At 42.1% G+C, this 9,770-nt stretch overlaps 1 long non-coding RNA gene across 1 annotated transcript; it reads left to right on the top strand.

Moving 5' to 3' along the window:
* Positions 1-2,815: 2,815 nt before the first annotated feature.
* On the top strand, positions 2,816-9,538 carry LOC147663478 (uncharacterized). Its single transcript, XR_015305308.1, has 2 exons — positions 2,816-3,703; positions 7,278-9,538. It is a non-coding gene; the product is annotated as an uncharacterized LOC147663478 (long non-coding RNA).
* Positions 9,539-9,770: the final 232 nt, after the last annotated feature.

Genomic DNA, 9,770 nt, shown 5'->3' with positions numbered 1-9,770 from the left:
AGCCATGTCTTCCCTGGACCGGAAACAAGCTTCCGAAGCTGGTCGAAGAATTTTAAAATCTATATTCTCAGCATAACTATCAACGATCTCATTCCAGTTCTTCCAGCCCTTCCATTTGAGAGGGGAGGACCAGGCCGTGACTAAAAAATGAAGAGGTAAAATACTGCATGTTGAACATCCATGTTTGATACAATCATTGCAGAGGAACAAACACGCTGTAAGATTAAGCGGTATGGCTGAAAAATCCGCACTACTAAAAGAATACAGCAGTTCAGCTTTACTACAGATAATGCACAATGGTGCTTCCCAGCCCTGGCATGGAACCTTGGGAGCCTGTCACTGTCAGTGCCCTGAACAGAACATGAACACCCAGGCATGAGTATTCCACAAGGTTAAATAAGAATAAGTGCTACTTGTTCCTAGTCATTAGAACTTCTGGGGTTAAATGTGACTAATTAGGAGACAGGTTTAGTGTTTAGAGAGGGCACCAACAGATATGGACTAGAGATATAGCTTTCGCTTTGGTAATCCACAGACCTATATACTAGTGTAGAACACTGCCCTCCAGCCTTCAAGCTGGTTACGGCTGGAGAGGTGTCTCTGCGTCTGATAGGTTTTTGGTTCAGATGGACTATCTTGAAGTCTAGCATCAGAGATTTCCCACAGCATGTACGGGTGTGTATGTTATGTTATGCTGATTTGTATAGTACACTAATCACCTGAGAGGTTATCCAGGCACTTGGGCAGGTGTGTCGTTGTGTGGTCTCTAAGGCACTTATAAAAAGAGTCAGGGACTCAGCTTCTTACAGAACTCAAGAAATGAAGAGGATGCTGTGATGTGTTGAAAGAGCGCATTCCATGTACTGGGTGCGATGTCAGAGAATGAGCAACCTCCAGTTTTGCTTTTAGGGATGCGTGAAGTGAGTGCGAGTGAGAGTGAGGCAGAGTGTAGGTGTCTTGTGGGTTGGTAAACGTGTATGCAGCTGTTCAGGTCCTGTGTTGTGTAGGGCTTTGTATGTGTGCATAAGAAGTTTGAATTGGCTGGTTTCCTGAGGTGCAGTGTGATGTGGGTGCAATGCGGGAGGTCAAGTATGAGTCTTGCTGCAGTGTTCTAGATTGTGTGGAGTCTGTGTAGGAGTTGTTTGGAGATTGCGGCATAGAGAGTGTTGCTGTAGTCCAGTCTGCTGTTGATGAGAGCCTCTTGTGACAGTCTGTGTTCTGAGGCAACCATTTGAAGGTTTTTGCAGCATGCGTAGGATATGGAGGCTGAAGGCACACACTGCATTGACTTGAGCCATCATGTTAAGCTTGTCATCTAGGATGATCCCTAGAATTCTTGCATGGTATGTGTCTGTTTGTATAGCCCCCATTGTGTGTTAATGGTGGAATAACTTAGGTTTTCCTATGACTCCGAGTTAGATTCATCCCTACCAAAAGGTCTCCTCTTTCTATTTTGTTAGAGCATGTTGATTGTGGCCCGGGATGTCCAAAGAAAAGAGGCATTGCTTGTCCATCGTGATAGGGTAGTGATTTGTTTTTTCCTAAAACAAAAGTGGTGACACTGGCTCGTCGAACCATCATTCCCTGTGGTTGGAGTGAAGGAGAAACACACATATATAACATATTGTCCTGCGGCTGTTTAGCACTGAGAAAAGCATTGTCTCAATAGACAACATGTTGCATCTCACCATTTCTCCTTGGCAATCATTCCTAGGGAATCGTATACTACACCATATACTGTAGCTGATATTATCCCTTGGGGTCACCAAGGCGTGATATGGGCTATACTGCACTAAGCCATCTAATATGTAACTCATTTCCTGTGAATTAGAAGCCAATTAAACCAAGTCTGGTTTGTGATGACAACAGGATATTTGACCCGTTTGTCTCTTGATTTATAATGGAATATATGTTTTTACTTTATAATAGCCAGCTATTTATTATGGTATTGGAATGGGGTTAATTCCGTTCGAAGTAATCAATGTGGAGACACAAATTGCAGCGGTTTCTATTCATCTATGAGCAGGAAATTCGTTTTCTGCTTTTCACAAGGAATATGAAGAGATTCCTTATAGAGAGGCTCACAGGACTTTCAGACTGGAGTATCCAGCATTAGACAAGGAACACCCATCTGTGGTTTATTGACATTTGTATGAACAATCAAAGACGAGAGCCCTAAGCTGTTAAAACAGGTGTGACAATGACCTTTACTCGGTAAGTGACTCTGTTGACATGAGGCACCTAGTTTCACTAAAAGAGAAATACTAACCTACATCACCTACAAATTGCACTCCAGCTGTGGCGAAATATCAACCCACTATAAATGGTCTTTAAACTTTCACCTCTCTTCATATGGTTCATTTCAGATCGCAGATATTGCTTCCCTTTGATCTGTTCTTTCTTTATCAGCAATTAGTTCCAAATTCCAAAGATACCGATGCAAAGACAGAGAGAAAGAGAGACAGGCTGCTTCGGACTGGCACTTACATTGTCAAAAGCAATTGCCATCATTCTGAGTGGACTGATAATTCCAAATCAAGCCTAAACGGATTTTGCGTCCAGTTCGACATGACAAATTGCGACCAAATTCTGACCAGGAAAACTCAAAATGAGGAGGTAGAACAGTACAGCAGAAAAAAACTCACCATGCAGTATTGGTATTTCACAAATGCTTTTTCTTCATTCAGGTACAAGGACACTTAGAATGAAGTCCAATACATGCTTTACAAAAACGTTTTCCTTTAACCAACGGAAGTCTGGGAAGCAACAAATTATCTCCATACACTGTTGGGTGACTGTAATGGCAGGGTTTTTGGCTTTATTTAGCAGTGATAATAGATCATTATTCTTGCTCGCATCTAGTATAGGCATTCTTAGCCTGTGTTGGCCCTTTTAAGCCCTTTTTCCAGACCTAGAAGAGGATAGCTGCTTAATATGCCTTTATTCTTGACTTTAACCTGTCTATTGCCTATTGGCTTTGACATATTAGATATATTGGTATGGTTTATGTAGGTATTCTGACAGAGCTAAGGAGCATTTCACCCCTTTCATGCCTACAGGCCTAAAGCTAGAGAGACTTCATCTTGATGGAAGCAGGGAGGCTTTTCAGGGCAAAGGCGAAGTTTATAGTTAAGGCTGTTGTTCGCTTGGAGAGAACCGGTTCAGGCTGGCCCTTATCGAAAGAATGTATTTTTCCCCACTCCGAAGACACAACTTCAGGCTGGCCAGCTGGGAACGTGTCCTTGGTACGGGGAGGTACAAGAATTTGGTGGGCGGCAGGTTACTGGCCGTAGCTTTCCATGAAAGGACAAGCATCCATATTAGCGAGCTACAGGAGAGGAGGAGTGTTCATTCCAGCTTGTGTGCAGGTCAGTTCAGTTTTGGAAGTCAGTGCAGCGTGGTGTGCAGTTCAGCGTGGTGCTCAGACCAGCTTGGAGCACAGGACTGCTGGGAGCCCAGAACAACTTGGAGCTCCGAATAGCTTGCAGAGAGAGAGAGGATGTCTGCTGGGAGCTGCAGAATAGAGTGCAGTTCTTGAATGGAGAAAGAAGGCAGACGATTACTGAAGATGAGGAGAGAGAAAGCAGTGAAGGCTGTCAGCTGGAGCAACTGAACCAGAGGCGTGGTGATGTGGTGAAGGAGGGAGAGACAGAGAGAGCCCTAATCCCACCAGAGGCAGAGAGAGAAATCTTCCTTCTAATAGGTGAGGTAGTCTGAATTAGTTACACTTACACTTTCTAATCTTTTCCTTTTCAGTGGAGTGTTCCTGTTATGTTTAATCCTTCTCTTTCAAGCGGTGTGTTCTACCTATAGTCTTTGTCAGTTACATATCTGTATATGTGTTTATTATTAGTGTAATAATAAACATCCCCATAACTACAGTGCTTGAGTTCTTTCATGATAAAGTTATCCTGGCTTCAAGCCAGTTGCTGTTGAGCCACTGATGGATCAAAAAAGGGGGGTAGGAGCGCTTAAATCAAGAGACAACTCAGTCAACTGGTGTGTAGCCCCTATTCTTGTTCACTGAAGGTAAATGAAGCTTCTAGGTAATCCCAGGCACGTGAATGGATGAGTAATCCCAATCAGGTAAGTGGTGATCACATAAATAGGGAGTGAGTGGACCTTTGATGCCAAGAGCAGGTATTACACAATAATCTGGACCCATATTCAAAGTTATTATTGTAGTTTCATCCCGAGTAGACAGCTGAGATAATATCCCAATATATATATATATATATGTATAGGTGTTCATAGGAATGTGGTCGTCGTTGATATGCGGCGTTAATGAGAACACTGGGTGGGAGACCAGTGTGTAAATCCACCAGATTGTGGCTTAAACAAGTGAGAACGCCAGGGAGGATACTGGCGCTTAGTTTCGCAGGATCGCGAACAATTGGAAAAGGGAGCATTGGGTTCTGCAGGCCCGTGTGTAGACGCACCAGATTGTGTGTCAGATCTGCCCTAGGGTAGAACGGTCTGGGTCGGGGTGACCGCGAGGCCAACTGATGTAAATAAGTGGTGTAGGGTATGGATATCCCTAGTAATCAGTGAGTATTCTTAGTATCCCTATAGATTTAGTGGTGTTTTTGATAATATAAGCTTGTATATTGCGAGTTCCCTATCCTCAGGTAGGTACCAGGTGCCTGGATAGGTGGTCCTGAGGACGGAAGGTGAGTACGTTTTGGCTGGGTCATAGGGGCCCCTGGGGGCTGATCCCATCTAAACAGAAAATCCAGCCATTACATTTTGGCGTAGTCGGACAGTTTACGAACTCTGTGTGCCTGGCCATGTGCTTAGAGAGGTTCCCATGTGTTTTGAGTGAGTGCCATGAACGCCATTACATCTGGCGTCTACGAACAGTTTACGAAACCTTTGTGACCTTACCATGTGCTTAGAGAGGTTCCTGGCCATGTGCTTAGAGAGGTTCCCATGTGTTGTGAGTGAGTGCCATGAACGCCATAAGATCTGGCGTAGTCAAACGGTTTACCTATCCTGTGTGATCTGGCCATGTGCTTAGAGAGTTGCCCATGTGTTCTGAGGGAGTGCCCTGCACGCTAGTTCCATCTGGCGTAATGTTGCAGTTTATGTAGCCTGTTAGACCTATAGGCTTGAACAGTTGCAGCGTGAGGAGATTGCATTACATCATGGCATTTGGTTTATTCAGGGTGGAAGGAATGGTTTTCATCTTGGTGTTTAAATTGTCAGAGTTGAGGGATGGCATTACATGAGAAAGTCAGTTACATCTTTGTGATGGTCCAATTGTATAAATGTGTGTAAAAAGTGCTTTTAAATTGCCCATTAAATTGCTTGCTGCATCTGCTTATGCTGTGCAATGTGAAATGTGTTCATTTTAATATGATCTGTGGAGTTTTTAGAATATAGCTCCTTGTAAATATGACTTGTGAATAGCGCCATTTTCATGTGCCTTATGAGGTGCATGTTCTCATGTTGATCTGCTGTGTTGCTTGTGAATGGTGCTTTGGATATGTTCCTTGTGAAAAGCGTGTCGTTTTTTGAGTTTGTTTACTGTCTTGTAAATATGGCTTTAGAATAGCGCCATTTTAATGTGGCTTGTGAGGTGCATGTTCTTATGTTAATCTGCTGTGTTCCTTGTGCATTGCGCCTTGGATTTATTGTTTGTGAAAAGTTTGTCTTGTAAATATGGCTTTAGAATAGCGCCATTTTAATGTGGCTTGTGAGGTGCATGTTCTTATGTTACTTTGTTGTGTTCCTTGTGCATTGCGCCTTGGACATGTTGTTTGTGAAAGGCTTGTCTTGTAAATATGGCTTGTAAATAGCGCCATGTGGTCATGGCTTGGACAGGGCATGTTCTCATTACGTTTGGCAGGAGAGAGCTGGATCTTTCTCGGGTGCTTGGGGATAACGTTTTTGAAAATATGTACGTGTCATTTGTAAACGTGAAGAAATGTGCTAATGATTTTCCCATGTATAAATGGACGTTGGGAAATGTTTCTATTTGAGCTGCCAAAGGGTTAATATCTTGAGTTGAGATGGCAGCCTTTATTTTTTTTTTTACATGCTGTCAACATGCATGGTTATCTGACCTGACTATAAAAGTCAGTGAATTTTTTTTTAAGGATTATTTGATGGTTTGATTTTGACTTTTTTTTTTTTTTGGTTCCTTGGTCAGCCTACGTGCTTTGTCAGTTTCTTGACGGGAAGGTAACATCTTGTGTTTTGAGAAGGGTTCTGTTCATTTCACATTCCTTTTGAAATGCGTCTACGAATTTGTGTGGGTTCACCTTGGAACTGATGTGCTTATAAATCAACCAGTCTGTTTACGGAGAAAGCTGTGTTCTTTTAAAATGAGTGAAATGTTAAAAAGATAGCCCGTTAGAGTGCACGCTACGAGCTGTTTTCATTAATTATTTCTGTGAGGGGTTTCCATCTAGACAGGAATGTGATGGTTGCAATAATAATAGGTTTAGAATAATAAATCTTGCCCGACAGTGCGTGGTAACATGTGCTTTTAATTAGTGTGAGGCAACCATGTGCTTTTGAATGAAAAAAGTTAAAATGTGACATTATTATTTTCCCAAATGTGAATTAAAATGTATACTATTATATGCCAAAGGTAGTTGCCCCTTTCTACATAAGTGCTCATATTTTACATGTCTTGCCTTTAGTTGAATTAGTTGGACAAACGTCTTTTTAAAAAAATTTGGAGCTTTTTTAATTGGCAATACACTGTAACAGAATTGTTTTTTTTTTATTAATATTAGCCTCCGTTAGTTTGAGAATCAGGCCATGAGAACAGGCAAAAGGAATTTGTTTTTTGACCTTGGCAGACCAGCTGGTCTGTGCAGACGAGTATCTTCCCTTCATTCTGCAAGTTTCGATCACGTCCCAGTGTGTTATGATTGGCTACAGTTCAATTTTCTTCCGCGCACGGCTTGTTTATTTAAGGGCGGGGTGGCCTTGCTCTTTCCTTGGAGTTAGTTAGTTTGATGGGCCTGGGCGGACTCTGACCTGGGAAAATGGGAGGCTTGCAGTGCCCTGCTGATGCTGTCACCATTTGGGCGGTACTCCAAAATTTTTTTTTCACATTGTAAGCATGGCTCTTGCCCTGAAGGGTGGGACTGGCTTAGTTAGGATTAGGGTATGTTAGGCCCCACTCAATGTTACTAAAAGTTAAATTTTGAATGTTTTTAATTAATTAGGATATTTTCTTTTCAATAATGAAAGGCACCCGGGGTGCTTTTTAAATGGAAAATTTTATTTTACAAGAATAATGATACTTCTTCTCTTGTTTCTAGGATGGCTGCAGTTGGGGTGCGTGCGTGCGTCTGCCCACTCCCTTTATTTGTTTTAGCTTTTTATTTTCATGTTATTATTTTAGTTTATTGTTTTGGATGATGGAACCAGACCAGACCAGACCAGACCGGGTGATGGATGGCCACATTGGAGGAAGTGTCCAGGATGCAGGGTGGTGGCCTACACTGAAGAATTTGGACATTAAATAATCCCTTGGACAATCAGGCCCCACTTTTAAAGCAAAAAAACGTGTCACCTATTATGACTAAGTTATTTAATTCCCTGGCCTGCAATTTTGACATCACTACAAGCAGGCCCCACTTTAAAAAAAAAAAAATATGTCACCTATTATAGTTTTTCCAAATGAAGGACTTTTTTCAATGATGGTGCGCACATGTGTTTCACCGTGCGATTTAAAATGTTTTTTGTTGTTTTAAGCTTGATGTTACACTAGTTATCTTGTAGACTGGGGTTGTAGTTTTTTTACTGTTCTTGCATTTTCACCTTGATTGATCAAAGGGTGGTTACCTTACAATTTAGATGGTTCTGGGTGGTGTGTCTTTTAGTATGATTATGTATTAATGTTTGCCCAAACCTTGCAACAGTTTGTCATGTTTATTTTTCAAATTTCACTTTAAATTGACTAATGTCAGTGGGTAGGCCTCATTTAGGCCTATTGTTATTTTCATCACACACACAAGTCCCTACACCAATAGCTTCATGAGTCACCATTAGCTTAAGTTGCCTATAGTACGTAAGGCTCATTTAGGCCCTTTCTTGTTCTTTCATTAGAAGTTGTAACACATTTAGTCTTAAGTTGTCCGAAGTAGGCCCATTTAGGCCCCTTGCTGTTTTCATTCAACACATAAGTCCCTACATCACTAGATTTCACCAGTTATCATTAGAAGTTGAGGCACATTTAGTTTGAGGATGCTTTGGTTAGTTTCTGTTGTTATCAGATCCAATCTCAGATATGTTTCAGCATTCAGGTCAAGGGTGCTTTGATTTGTTTTTAGGTTTCTATTCCCTACAATTGAGTTTCAGGTGGAATTTTCTTGAGTTGTCATTGTTTTTAGGGAGTTTTTTAGGTCTTGATTTGTGGATAGATTATGTTGGTGTTTGTTTAGATGGTTGTTGTTGTTTATAAGATGCTCGCAAGATAAGGATCTAGGGTGCAGTGTAATGGCAGGGTTTTTGGCTTTATTTAGCAGTGATAATAGATCATTATTCTTGCTCGCATCTAGTATAGGCATTCTTAGCCTGTGTTGGCCCTTTTAAGCCCTTTTTCCAGACCTAGAAGAGGATAGCTGCTTAATATGCCTTTATTCTTGACTTTAACCTGTCTATTGCCTATTGGCTTTGACATATTAGATATATTGGTATGGTTTATGTAGGTATTCTGACAGAGCTAAGGAGCATTTCACCCCTTTCATGCCTACAGGCCTAAAGCTAGAGAGACTTCATCTTGATGGAAGCAGGGAGGCTTTTCAGGGCAAAGGCGAAGTTTATAGTTAAGGCTGTTGTTCGCTTGGAGAGAACCGGTTCAGGCTGGCCCTTATCGAAAGAATGTATTTTTCCCCACTCCGAAGACACAACTTCAGGCTGGCCAGCTGGGAACGTGTCCTTGGTACGGGGAGGTACAAGAATTTGGTGGGCGGCAGGTTACTGGCCGTAGCTTTCCATGAAAGGACAAGCATCCATATTAGCGAGCTACAGGAGAGGAGGAGTGTTCATTCCAGCTTGTGTGCAGGTCAGTTCAGTTTTGGAAGTCAGTGCAGCGTGGTGTGCAGTTCAGCGTGGTGCTCAGACCAGCTTGGAGCACAGGACTGCTGGGAGCCCAGAACAACTTGGAGCTCCGAATAGCTTGCAGAGAGAGAGAGGATGTCTGCTGGGAGCTGCAGAATAGAGTGCAGTTCTTGAATGGAGAAAGAAGGCAGACGATTACTGAAGATGAGGAGAGAGAAAGCAGTGAAGGCTGTCAGCTGGAGCAACTGAACCAGAGGCGTGGTGATGTGGTGAAGGAGGGAGAGACAGAGAGAGCCCTAATCCCACCAGAGGCAGAGAGAGAAATCTTCCTTCTAATAGGTGAGGTAGTCTGAATTAGTTACACTTACACTTTCTAATCTTTTCCTTTTCAGTGGAGTGTTCCTGTTATGTTTAATCCTTCTCTTTCAAGCGGTGTGTTCTACCTATAGTCTTTGTCAGTTACATATCTGTATATGTGTTTATTATTAGTGTAATAATAAACATCCCCATAACTACAGTGCTTGAGTTCTTTCATGATAAAGTTATCCTGGCTTCAAGCCAGTTGCTGTTGAGCCACTGATGGATCAAAAAAGGGGGGTAGGAGCGCTTAAATCAAGAGACAACTCAGTCAACTGGTGTGTAGCCCCTATTCTTGTTCACTGAAGGTAAATGAAGCTTCTAGGTAATCCCAGGCACGTGAATGGATGAGTAATCCCAATCAGGTAAGTGGTGATCACATAAATAGGGAG

The sequence above is a fragment of the Lissotriton vulgaris genome, unplaced genomic scaffold (genome assembly GCF_964263255.1).
Source record: "Lissotriton vulgaris unplaced genomic scaffold, aLisVul1.2 SCAFFOLD_675, whole genome shotgun sequence".
NCBI lineage: Eukaryota > Metazoa > Chordata > Amphibia > Caudata > Salamandridae > Lissotriton > Lissotriton vulgaris.
The sequence above is the reverse complement of the archived record's forward strand: the minus strand, read 5'-3'. Positions and strand labels throughout refer to the sequence as shown.